General features: G+C 45.2%; 1 long non-coding RNA gene across 1 annotated transcript in view; it reads left to right on the forward strand.

Annotated features, from left to right (window-relative positions):
- The first annotated feature begins 1,304 nt into the window (after window positions 1-1,304).
- Window positions 1,305-12,002, forward strand: part of LOC128687352 (uncharacterized) — a 56,136-nt gene continuing 45,438 nt past the window's right edge. Inside the window, exon 1 of the long non-coding RNA XR_008406814.2 lies at window positions 1,305-1,438. This is a non-coding gene — a long non-coding RNA (uncharacterized lncRNA). The remainder of the gene's footprint in view (window positions 1,439-12,002) is intronic.

Raw genomic sequence — 12,002 nt, forward strand, 5'->3', positions numbered from 1 at the left:
CCCTATAAACAGCCGGGACATAAAAGATTTATCCAGTTTCGAAATTGACCGGGGAATTTGCGTCGTTCCGCCTATTGTTTCCTGGAGAGGTGCGTTGGACGGGTGGTAGACGGTCAGCAGAGAGTGATATGTGGAAGGGACTTTGTCGGGGCGGCCGTGGGTGCTGCTGCAGGTATTGTCCACGACCACCCGACACCCTAAACATGTGCTCAAGAACACAGGTGTTTATGACCAAGGGATTCTATTTTACCTTCTCTGTGAGCTGCCTTACGTGTCACCTGTATCTCTCTTAGTCTTGTCTGTTGACGTCTGCTGTCGCTGTTTACGTGAGTGCGTCACAGCAGTTGGTATCTTTCGTCTTCTTCTTCTTCTTCTTCTTCTTCTCTCTCTCTCTGCTTCTCCATCACCTTGAGAAAATATCAGCTTAACCTTTTCATCAGATTCTTCACTAGGTAATTGGAGGCATGACCCTTGCTGTCATTGCTACAGGAAGGGAATTATGAAAGTGGATTGAACAGTGGTTAATGTGCAAGCTGAGTAAACTTTAGTCTTACTCAGAACTATCCCTCACCCGGAACCAGCCCTCACCTGGGACCAGCCCTCACTCTGAACCAGCCCTCACCCTGAACTAGCCCTCACCCTGAACCAGCCCTCACCTTGAACCAGCCCTCACTCTGAACCAGCCCTCACCTTGAACCAGCCCTCACCTTGAACCAGCCCTCACCCTGAACCAGCCCTCATTTACAACCAGACTATCTCATTTTTTACAATGATGAATTTGCAGCCTAACAACTGATTTTTTTGCATCGGCTTGTTTTAGGCAGTAGCCATAACTACGCTATACTACCTCCTGGCCCGAGCTGACACCCAGGGTCCTATTCACTCGACTCACGAAATCGTAATGACACGATTGCAAACAAACCATACAACGGGTGGGGTTTGTTTCCTATTCACTCCTAGGGAAAACAGGTCCAGCAGGTGTCAGGAAACACCTGCTTGACCTGTATGCCTCTACTAACCCAAGATTAAACACGGGTCTTTGGGTTGTGAGCTGAACGTGCTGCCACCAAGCAACGGGGGTAAGGGGTTGGTGAACAAGGTAGCGTGACCCTAGACAAAGTGGCGCACTTGGCAGCAGTGTGCTTAGTGCCTTTTGACAACAGTTACAATTCCTAATTGCGTGTAAATACCAGCCTCCACCAGAGTGATGACGTCGATGGATACGTCACTCTATTTCATGCTCATTGTTTCTTGTCACACCATGTGGGGAGTTTTCCTCCACCCTACAGCACCTCCCCTCCCTCCAATATCACCCTCCACCTTACCCTCCCTCCCCCCCAACACACCCCAGGCACGGCTAACTGCTGTCATTTGGATGACGTGGACAAGTGTAGGTGCACCAGTGGTGGTGGTGGTGACATGGCAGAGCAGAGCAGAGGTAAGTTGATAATAATTGTAGTACTGGTGCTGGTGCTGTTGGTGCTACTGCTGTTGGTGCTGCTGCTGTTGGTGCTGTTGGTGCTGCTGCTGTTGGTGCTGCTGTTGGGGCTGTTGTTGGAGCTGTTTCATCATATCTTAAGTCCTTCCCTCCCCAGTCCAGCCACCCATCACTGCTAATAAATTCATGATTATATATATATATATATATATATATATATATATATATATATATATATATATATATATATATATATATATATATATATATATATATATATCGTGCCGAATAGGGCAAGCGAAAATTTGTGTATGCAATAATTTCGCAAAAATCATTCTGAACCTAACGAAAAAAATATATATTTCATTGTGTTTGTTTATTATTAAATTATTGTAAACTTGTATAAAATATATTTAGTTGGATTAGGCTAAATTAAATTGCGCTTGTTATAATAAGGTTAGGTAAGTTTCCTAAGGTTCTTTTGGTACAAAATTATTCATTTTTATTAACATAAATGAATATATAATATATATATATATATATATATATATATATATATTAGAGCAAACTACTTGTGAATCTTAAATAAATACTAAGTGAAGACAGAGGTAGGTATTGCTGTAACTATGTAATGTACTTCATAATTTATTGAGGAAAATAACAAGAATCAATGGAAGACAAATTACTCGCAGGTAATTAGAATAATACCTGGGAAGAGATGAACGAGCGTAAGACAGAGTTAGCAGTCCTCACGCAGCCTCACACGACGTGGTCTCTGCGTTCCTCCTGACTCACACAAAATGTTTTGGGGTCTTCCTCCACCCTTAAGTTTCTGTCCATCTTGTGGTCCACAAAATCCAGGTGTATTAAGCCCTACACAAGAACACAGAATTGTTGGCACCAGGGACACGTCGGGATCCTGGGTAATAAACTGGAGGATGCTGAGATGGAGGTTGCTGTAACAAGCTTGTTCTCTATCAGACTAAAGCCTCACAAAGGCTTCACGGGCCTCGTAGGTAGATATATATTTGGGAAGTGGCAGGATTGGTGGGCCTTACAGATGATGTAGGAAGTTAAACACAGTTCCACAGGACTGGGAATTTTTTTTTCCCTTCCTCCAACAGGAGTCGAGTCTTTGAGAGAGTTGTGAGGCTCGGATGAGCACTATTTATTATATAAAAAAGCACTAGGCGCTAATTCATCTGCACATACCTCACCCTTACCTACCTGCTTGAAGGTTCTCCTGCTCCTCTCTGTGTTCAACTTGCGGACCCCTCAAAGTGAGGGGCTCTTGATCTAGGGAATTGGATCTGTGCTCCTGTTCCCTGAATTGAGCCTGAATACCTTCCATCCTCCCCACACGAGCTGTATAATCCTATGGGTTTAGTGCTCCCCATAATTATAATCAACTGGCGGAGTGCTGCTGCTTCGATATCCTGCCAGGGAGCCTGTAGGGACCTGGAGAAAGGTTAGGCGAGTCTTTTTGACGCTGAAAATGGTCGTTTTCTGACTGACTCTAGTAATCCCTCACGTCAGAGCGCTATTTAAATCTTTCATCTTCTTAGTCTACTATAACACGAAAGTGTAAACCTTGTAATGGTCCAACTTTTCTCTCGGCGTCATAATTACCCATCTTTCTCAGGAAGAATCTTGAATTTTTAGTGTGTGTGTGGTGGGGGGGGGGAATCTCTTTCAGTATTTGCATTAACAAAAGGTTTTATCAAAGGCTGTCAGCTCATCACTTCTGCCTTTCGTGTCTGTTACACAGGTATAGAAAATTAAGGTTTCATGCGTGTTGGTGACGACGTTTGTGTCTTCACTTGGACGACCAGGAAACACACACGAGTTGACCCAGTTGTTGAGTAGACCTTGGCAGAGTTACTAGCCAAGCACTTGATGTAGCTACCACCGAGCACTTGACGTAGCTACCACCGAGCACTTGACGTAGCTACCACCGAACACTTGACGTAGCTACCACCGAGCACTTGATGTAGCTACCACCGAGCACTTGACGTAGCTACCACCGAGCACTTGACGTAGCTACCACCGAGCACTTGACGTAGCTACCACCGAGCACTTGACGTAGCTACCACCGAGCACTTGACGTAGCTACCACCGAGCACTTGACGTAGCTACCACCGAACACTTGACGTAGCTACCACCGAACACTTGACGTAGCTACCACCGAGCACTTGACGTAGCTACCACCGAGCACTTGACGTAGCTACCACCGAGCACTTGACGTAGCTACCACCGAGCACTTGACGTAGCTACCACCGAGCACTTGACGTAGCTACCACCGAGCACGGCTCTACATGCTTGCGTCCGTATCTTGCGTTATATATATATGATATATAAATTACGGACAGGTACATGAATAAGACTTGTGTGCAACGGCAAGAACAGCCTCGTTAGACTCAGTAATAAATAATTCACACTAAGCCCAGACAGATATATTGTATAGGATCTTAAGTGACGCAAAACACCAGACGACTTGTACTTATTAATGAGAGATTATTGTTTTCCATAATGTTCAAAGTTCTCAGCTGATGTGCTGCTAGTGGAGTGTGGTGGGGAGGGGAATGAGAGGTTGGATGAGGGTGGGAGGGTATGAGAGTTGAAGATAGGTGGAAAGGTTGGGAAGAGGGAGTCGAGATTGAGGGGAAAATGGGAGATGGCGTAGGTGCTGCAGATGGTGAAAGATTGATTGGGGGATGAGAGGGGTGAGAGAACGGGATGAGACGAAGAGATGGTGAAAAGGTCGGGGAGGGGAGAGGAGAGGGAATGAGAGAGAGAGAGACGGTAGAAGAGGGTGGTAGATGGGAAATAGAGACAGAGAGGAAGAAGGAGAGAAAGAGGGTGAAAGGAGATGGGAGTGTGCGAAAGATGGAGACGAGAGAGAAGGTACGAGAGACGGGAAAAAGCTAGAGAAGGCGTGATGCTGTATGACCCTTACTGCTTCAGCGCTTGGGTATGATTATAAAAAAAATAAAGGGTGAAGGGAGGTAGGGGAGGATGGATAACAAACACAGACGGCCTAGTATCGCCTCCTGAAGGGGTCGGCTCCAGAGGGAAGCCGTATAACAGAGGGGAAGCAGGGTTGTGACACTCTTATGTTCAGAGGTGAGGGGAGGATATTACTGTGGCTTTTTTTTTTATTACTTATTTAGCTAAAATGGATATGTCAGCAATGTGCTGCTACCCTATTCTAGCTGATTGTTACTCCTACCCTATTCTAGATGATTGCTGCTATCCTGTTCTAGATGACAGCTGCTGTTCTAGGGGATAGCTGCTGCTACCCTGTTCTAGATGATTGCTGCTACCCTATTCTGGTAGATTGCTACTACCCTGTTTTAGATGATAGCCGTATATCCCTGTCATCTTCCATCATCTGTCAGCTGAGCTGAGAGACTTCGAAACCAGTGAGAAAGAGGCGAGATGGTATGTGTTAGTAATGGGAGGGTGAAAATGGAATTACAGTGAAAGGAAGAAAAGGGAAAAGAAAGATGATAGGATAGAAAGAGGGAAGATGAATATGGGAAAGGGAATAGATAGTGGTATGAGTAAAGAGGTAATAGTGAAAACAACTGGCAGATAACGGGTGGAGAAAAGGTCAAAGAAAAAGTAGAGGACTGACATTATTTATAAAAACCAGTGACCTAAGTCCTCGAAGGCCAGAGAGAAAACCAAATTTTTCGGCAGGTCTGGTGCCTAGCCACACTGAGACCCTGGTATAGAAGACTGGCATCTCTGGCTCTTAATAGTTTCAATTAACCTCAAACCTAATTTGGTGAGGATTCTGGTGTCACCTTTTCCAGAATCCAAGAAACTCTGATCTAATAAGAATCAAGCAAGACAGATGGTCCCAGTCGCCATGCTTCACCTTGTATGCTTCACTGTGATCAGCAACATTGCCCTGCAAACCGACACTAAAATGGGATGTAGATGTCAGAGTAGATACATGCGAGCCGTAGTTCCACACCAGATCTATGGTGCTCTTTCGGCCGAACTCTGGGCTGTGGCAAGGCTTCTTTGAGTCGCTTCATCGTGTCTAACATGCTTTCCACTGGATGTTGCACAGTTCAGACCAAGCAAACTATAGTGGTCAGCTGTCACCTTGCTACAAATGCATTTGTAATGTGTGTGAATAGACGCATCAAGTGAACTGTTACGACAAAGTTTCTGGATTGATTGGCACTCACAGCCGTATATTACCAGACGAAAGTAAGTCCAGATGCATCAAATTGTATGGCAATGTAATTTAATACTTGTGAGAAAGGTCGCCACCATGAAGGTAATAAAATCGCATTGCGACTATAAAGGCAGATTGTGAAGACATGATGAGACATTCATACAGTCAGTGAGAGATTGTTTCTCATCTCTCTCACCCAAGATAGTATCTGGCTCCCCTATCCCCAGATACTGTTATCTCCTTCCTCCCCCAGATACTTTCTACCTCCCCCAAATACCTCTCTCTCTCTCTCAAGACACTTTCTGCCTCTCTTACCCAAGATATTTTCTTCCTCTTACCCAGACATGTTCACTTCCCTACCCTTCCGTAATGAACGTTAACCTAAGTGCTCTCCCGTTTAAACTTTCTCCTACCTGTTGAATGATAGGTAATGTGTTTGAAGGTGGGGACTGGGAAGACGAGAGGGGCCGTGACTAACAAGGTCAACAAGGGTCAGTGGCCATGGCACCTGTTGAGCCACTTGACCCATAATGCCCCCCGTCCGGAGCCTCTCTCGGTCAAAGGAAGTCAGGAACCTTGGGAAAACAGGGACGAGGCGGTACAGGAAAGTGATAAACACGGGTTATAGGGAAGGAAAGGGACGAGACACGAGGGGTAAGAGGATGGGGAGAGGGCAAGTGTGTTGGCAGGGAAGAATGTATTTGGATATGTCATGGGGAGCAGTCTCGGCTCCGATCAGTTACTGTTGGTGCTAGCTGATGGCATGACAACGTAAGCACCATCGCTCGAATTATGGAGAGTATTTTGAAGGCACTTGTCCGGTTTCCTTCTGAAGAGAGCCAGCGGTCTATTGGCAGTATTTCCTCATGAATGTAGAGGGCGCTGAAAAGCTTTGCATCTGTATTTTAAACCATCACTCTAACGATCGTTAAGCTTCCGTGTCTGCTGTAATTTTCACTCGGATGTTCTTGTATGTATTTTGTGCTTATCACTGACCACGATAACTATTATTGTATGTATGTATGTGTGTGTGTGTGTGTGTGTGTGTGTGTGTGCGTGCGCGCGTGCGTATTCACCTATTTGTACTCGCCTATTTGTGGTTGCAGTGGTCGATTCACAGCCTTTAACCCTGCCTCTTCACTGGTCCCTACTAGGTCCACTGTCTCCCGGTTCCACGAGCTTTATTATACCTCTCCTTAGATCTGTGTATGGATCCTGCCTCCACTACATCACTCCCCAGATTGCTCCACTTCCTGACAACTCTGTGACTGAGTTTTCAGCTTCTAGTTGTGACCCCTTGTTACTGTGTCTCATAACATGAAACTTTCTATCCCTGTCTAGCATGTCAATTCCTCTCTGTGGAACTCCACTCAATACATACACCCACTCTGACACCTTGTCACGTACTCACACACGTTGTTTCCTTCCTGGCAAGTATTCCTTGATCCATTGCAGTACTTTCCCTGCTATTCCTGCCTGCTCCTCTAGCTTTTTAACCAGTCTCTCGTGTAGCATTATGTCGAAAACCTTACAGTCCAAGATGGTCTACCCATTTCTCTCTCTCTCTCTCTCTCTCTCTCTCTCTCTCTCTCTCTCTCTCTCTCTCTCTCTCTCTCTCTCTCTCTCTCTCTCTCTCTCTCTCTCTCTCTCTCTCTCTCTCTCTCTCTCTCTTTCGTCTTCTGTTACCCTGTAAAGTAAAAGGACACAAGTGCAACTAATGTGACATTTATTGTGGCAACGTTTCGCTCTCCAGGAGCTTTATCAAGCTTGATAAAGCTCCTGGAGAGCGAAACGTTGCCACAATAAATGTCACATTAGTTGCACTTGTGTCCTTTTACTTTACATATTGTCGGTAATTCTACCAACTTTATTACATTCTGTTACCCTGTCGAAGAACTCCAGTAGGTTTGTGACACAGGATTTTCCTTTCCTGAAACCGTGCTGGTAGTTACGTATAAGCCCGCTCCCTTCTGGATGCTCCACCACTCTTCATATAATCTCCACAACTTCACGTAGTATACATGTCAGCGACACAGATCTGTAGTTTAGTGCTGCGTGTCTCCTTTGCTGTCTTCCACACCTCTTGCAGTTGCCGTGTGTGTGTGTGTGTGTGTGTGTGTGTGTGTGTGTGTGTGTGTGTGTGTGTGTGTGTGTGTGTGTGTGTGTGTGTGCGTGTGTGCGTGCGTACGTGCGTATGTATGTATTCACCTTTTTTCTCATCTATTTTGGTTGCAGGAGTCTAATCTTAGCTCCTGGCCCTGCCCATTAACCAGATTCACCCCCCTCGTAGGCTCGTGTGTTTGGGGAGATAAAGAGGGAAGAGTGGAAGAGAAATAGTCTTCAGAAGTCAGGAATCTCCATTCACTCCTGGTCTTCTACTTTCAGTTGATTTAACACCGAAGAACTTGCAGCAGTCGCCCCACGAACAGTAGGAAGAAAAACGTATTAGCTAACGTAAGCGTTGGCATTTCCGGTGTGTGGGTGGCGGCCGGGTGTAGAGTCTGGAGAAGGCAGTAACCACACACACACACCGCCTCCCTTAACATGCCAATAACGTCAAATTTTATTACGGACTTGTTAGTGATCTACAACGAAGACCCTCGTTACGTTAAACCGTAGGGAAAAAACGTTGACTAATTGCGTTTCGGGCGTCATGTGATTGTGGAAGTTGCTTTGGCTAATGACTCATTTATTCCGGACTGGGGAAAAGCTGGCGTTTTCAAATTGAATTTCCCCTTCGAAATGCTCCATTTTCCCTCCTATTTTCCCATTTGCTTTTTTGCGTGACTCCATACCTGATGTAAATGAAGAAAACAAAAGAAAATCGTTACAGGAGAGGCTGGGAGGATCATAAAGAAAGAGGGAGAAACGCCAAACTTCTTGAAGATATTCCCACGGGTCAGAGAGGGCAGGCGGGCGCCTTATACAAATGCTAGTGTGCCTGGGATGTGACCTGTGACTACCCGTAGAGGGGAAACACGGGAGGGTAAGGAGAGTGCAGGGAGGTAGGAAGAGGGGAAATTACCAACCACTGATGAACTGCTGACCCGTAGAAAAGTGGGAAAAGAAGATAATGGGGAAAGAGTAGAAAAACTGTGGTTAGAAGACGGAAGAAATAGTACTGTTGTAGATGGTGTATAGATAGTTGGGATAAATTAGTTATTAGTGTTGCAGAAATGAAAGGGATGAGTAGGAAGGAAGGGGAAAAAGATAGGATAATTACTAGACTTCCTGAGATTGAAAAGAGCAATGTAAAGCAGGTGATAAACGATGAAATTAAGACACATGTGCAACATCTGGGTATCTTTATTGTAGACGTTTCGCCATCCAGTGGCTTTATCAATACAAATTCCAGGACATAACTTGAAGATAGTAGAACTATGTACAGAAGATGAGGTAATCAGTCCCTCAACCTAGGAGTAGGTGCGAGGAGCACCGTAGTCGTGGAGATTCTGAAGCAGAAGCAAGGCGCCTGACGCTTATATAAAGATACCCAGATGTTGCACATGTCTTAATTTCATCTTGTCGGTACTGTATACCATTCTTGTACAGGTGATAAACGAGCTGAGGGGAAACACGAAGATAATCTGAAATTAGTATACAAAGAACCACTGAGCAGAAGTGTGTGTTTATATATATATATATATTTATATATATATATATATATATATATATATATATATATATATATATATTTATATATATATATATATATATATATATATATATATATATATATATATATATATATATATATATATATAAAATTTAAACACTTGACCGCTCGAATGATCCGTCTATAAGAGAGCAGGAAGAGTAGACGGGCTGACGGTTTTGTGAAGACAGAGAACATTGTTACTTGTCACGGGTTAGGTATTTAAGGTAATCTGTTTTGGAGGAGAAGCAAATACAAGAGGAGGTGAATGAAGAGGATTAAAAGGACGTGGGGAAAGAGAGAGAGAGAGAGAGAGAGAGAGAGAGAGAGAGAGAGAAAGAATATTACTTGTCCGGTTAAACATGGAGTTGTCATCTTTACCCTCTGTGAGAGGTGGTCTGAGAGAGTATTTTTCACCGTAAACACAGACCTCCAGTGTTGAGACGCTGGAGGTATAATGGGCTGAGAGTACAAACATGTGGGTTATAATGCAGGCGTATACACACACTAGCTACCAAGCTAGCAGATACCCTGCCAGCACCAACACGCCCCTCACCCTATGATTGTCTCATAAACTGTGTCCGGGCGCCCCCTCCTACCCCCATCATCCCGCCTTCCCACCTCTGCGTCTTTAAAACAAACACACACACACACACACACACACACACACACACACACACACACACACACACACACACACACACACACACACACACACACACACACACACACGATAGAGAGAAACAGCACTGTCAAGAGATAGTAAATAATGTCTTAGGAAACTCTTGTTGTTGAACAAGAGAGGGACAGTGAGAGAGACAGAGAATGAGAAGAAATGAAGTCATGAATGGAAGGAGGGAGGAAATGAGAATGGAGAAGGAAGGGAAGACTGATTAACTGAGAGAGAGAGAGAGAGAGAGCTGTGAAGACTAAGACAAGCAGATAAGAGTGGAGAAACGAGGTCTGGAAGGTGATATAGGAAGGAAGAACGATGGAGGAGACAGAGTAAGAAATGAAAACCTAGAGATGGAAGAAGCGAAAGAAGAGAGCACATTGACAAAGGAACTGGCAGAAGAAAATAGAAGAAAAGATGAAATGAGTGCTAAAGACAAGGAAAGAGAGAGAGAGAGAGAGAGAGACCACGTAATCCGCTTTAAAGCTGCGTTATTATTATTCACATTAAAGCTCTAAACTTGTACGAGTCCTTCAGCTTTAAATGTGATAAAAATTAATTCGGTAAAACTTGAGCCAAGAGACAAATTTCTTAAGAAAAAAAATACGAACGACAAGAAACTAAAATTTATGCATGGCTCCTGAGGGTTTAGCGCTTCCTCATGAATATCGGGGTCTTCTACAAAAGTACTCTCATGCACTCGTGCTAGTAATGAACTCCATCTCCCGGCCCGCCTCGTATCCTCACACACAGTTGACTGGCAGGTACGAGCTGCGGCCAGTTGATTAGACCCACAACCAGCTGAGGACGACAAACATAGTCAACAGTGGAGTCACGTGAGGTGTTCCAGTGTCGTGTTTTGCGTCTCTCTCTCGCCCCCCCCCCCTATCTCTCTCTCTCTCTCTCTCACGTGACTAGTGTTGTTGCCAGACTCGTGCTCACTTGCACACACAGAAGCGTGTCAACCAAAGAACTTGAAATGTTGACTAATTGTATGCGTTGTGTTAAGCAAAACCGTTGCTGCGGGAAGGAGCTGAGGGAGGGAGGACAGGAAGGAAGGGTTGAGAAGGAGAGAGGTTGAGGAAAAACAATAAGGCTGAAATAAAAGGCTTAATAAAGCCATTGGGAGTAGAGAAGATGAGTTTGGTAGAGGTGTGGTGAGACTCGCTTCCCGTAGAGGAGTTAACAAGAGAGAACATATTTAGTCACTGGCTTGTTCACGTATAATCATAGATGTGTTGGAGGTGGAATTTGGTTACGTAGGTACTGAGCGGAGAGGCGAAAACCCCCTCCCCCCCCACTACCACCACATGTGAAACCAAATTGGGGGAGTACGTACAACGTTTCGTTTTAAGTGAGGCTCTGCTTAAAATGAAACGGCGCCCAATTAAAGACTGTCTCTGTCAACAAACCAAAATAATTTATTACAATTTTAAGATCAAATATGACGATTGTAACGACATAGCGATCCTGCAAGGGGAGAAAGGGGTTGCCATGATGCTGGAGAGGTTGCCATGATGCTGGAGAGGTTGCCATGATGCTGGGAAGGGCTGCCATGATGCTGGGAAGGAATGCCATGATGCTGGGGAGGGTTGCCATGATGCTGGGCAGGGTTGTCATGATGCTGGAGAGGGATGCCATGAAGCTGGGGGAGGCTTGCCATGAAGATGGGGAGGGTTGTCATGGTGGGAAGGGATGCCATGATGCTGGGGAGGGTTGCCATGATACTGGGAAGGGATGCCGTGATGCTGGGGAGGGTTGCCATAATGCTGGGGAGGATTGCCATGATGCTGGGGAGGATTGACATGCTGGGGAGGGTTGTCATGGAGGTTGTAAGGTTGTCATGATGCTGGGAGGGATGCCATGAAAATGGGGAGGGTTGCCATGAAGCTGCGGAGGGTTGCCATGATGCTGGGGAGGGTTGCCATGAAGATGGGGAGGGTTGTCATGAGGCTGAGGATGGTTGTCATGATGCTGGAGAGGGTTGTCATGAAGCTGGAGAGGGTTGTCATGAAGCTGGAGAGGGTTGTCATGAAGCTGGGGA

The sequence above is a fragment of the Cherax quadricarinatus genome, chromosome 40 (genome assembly GCF_038502225.1).
Source record: "Cherax quadricarinatus isolate ZL_2023a chromosome 40, ASM3850222v1, whole genome shotgun sequence".
NCBI classification, from domain to species: domain Eukaryota; kingdom Metazoa; phylum Arthropoda; class Malacostraca; order Decapoda; family Parastacidae; genus Cherax; species Cherax quadricarinatus.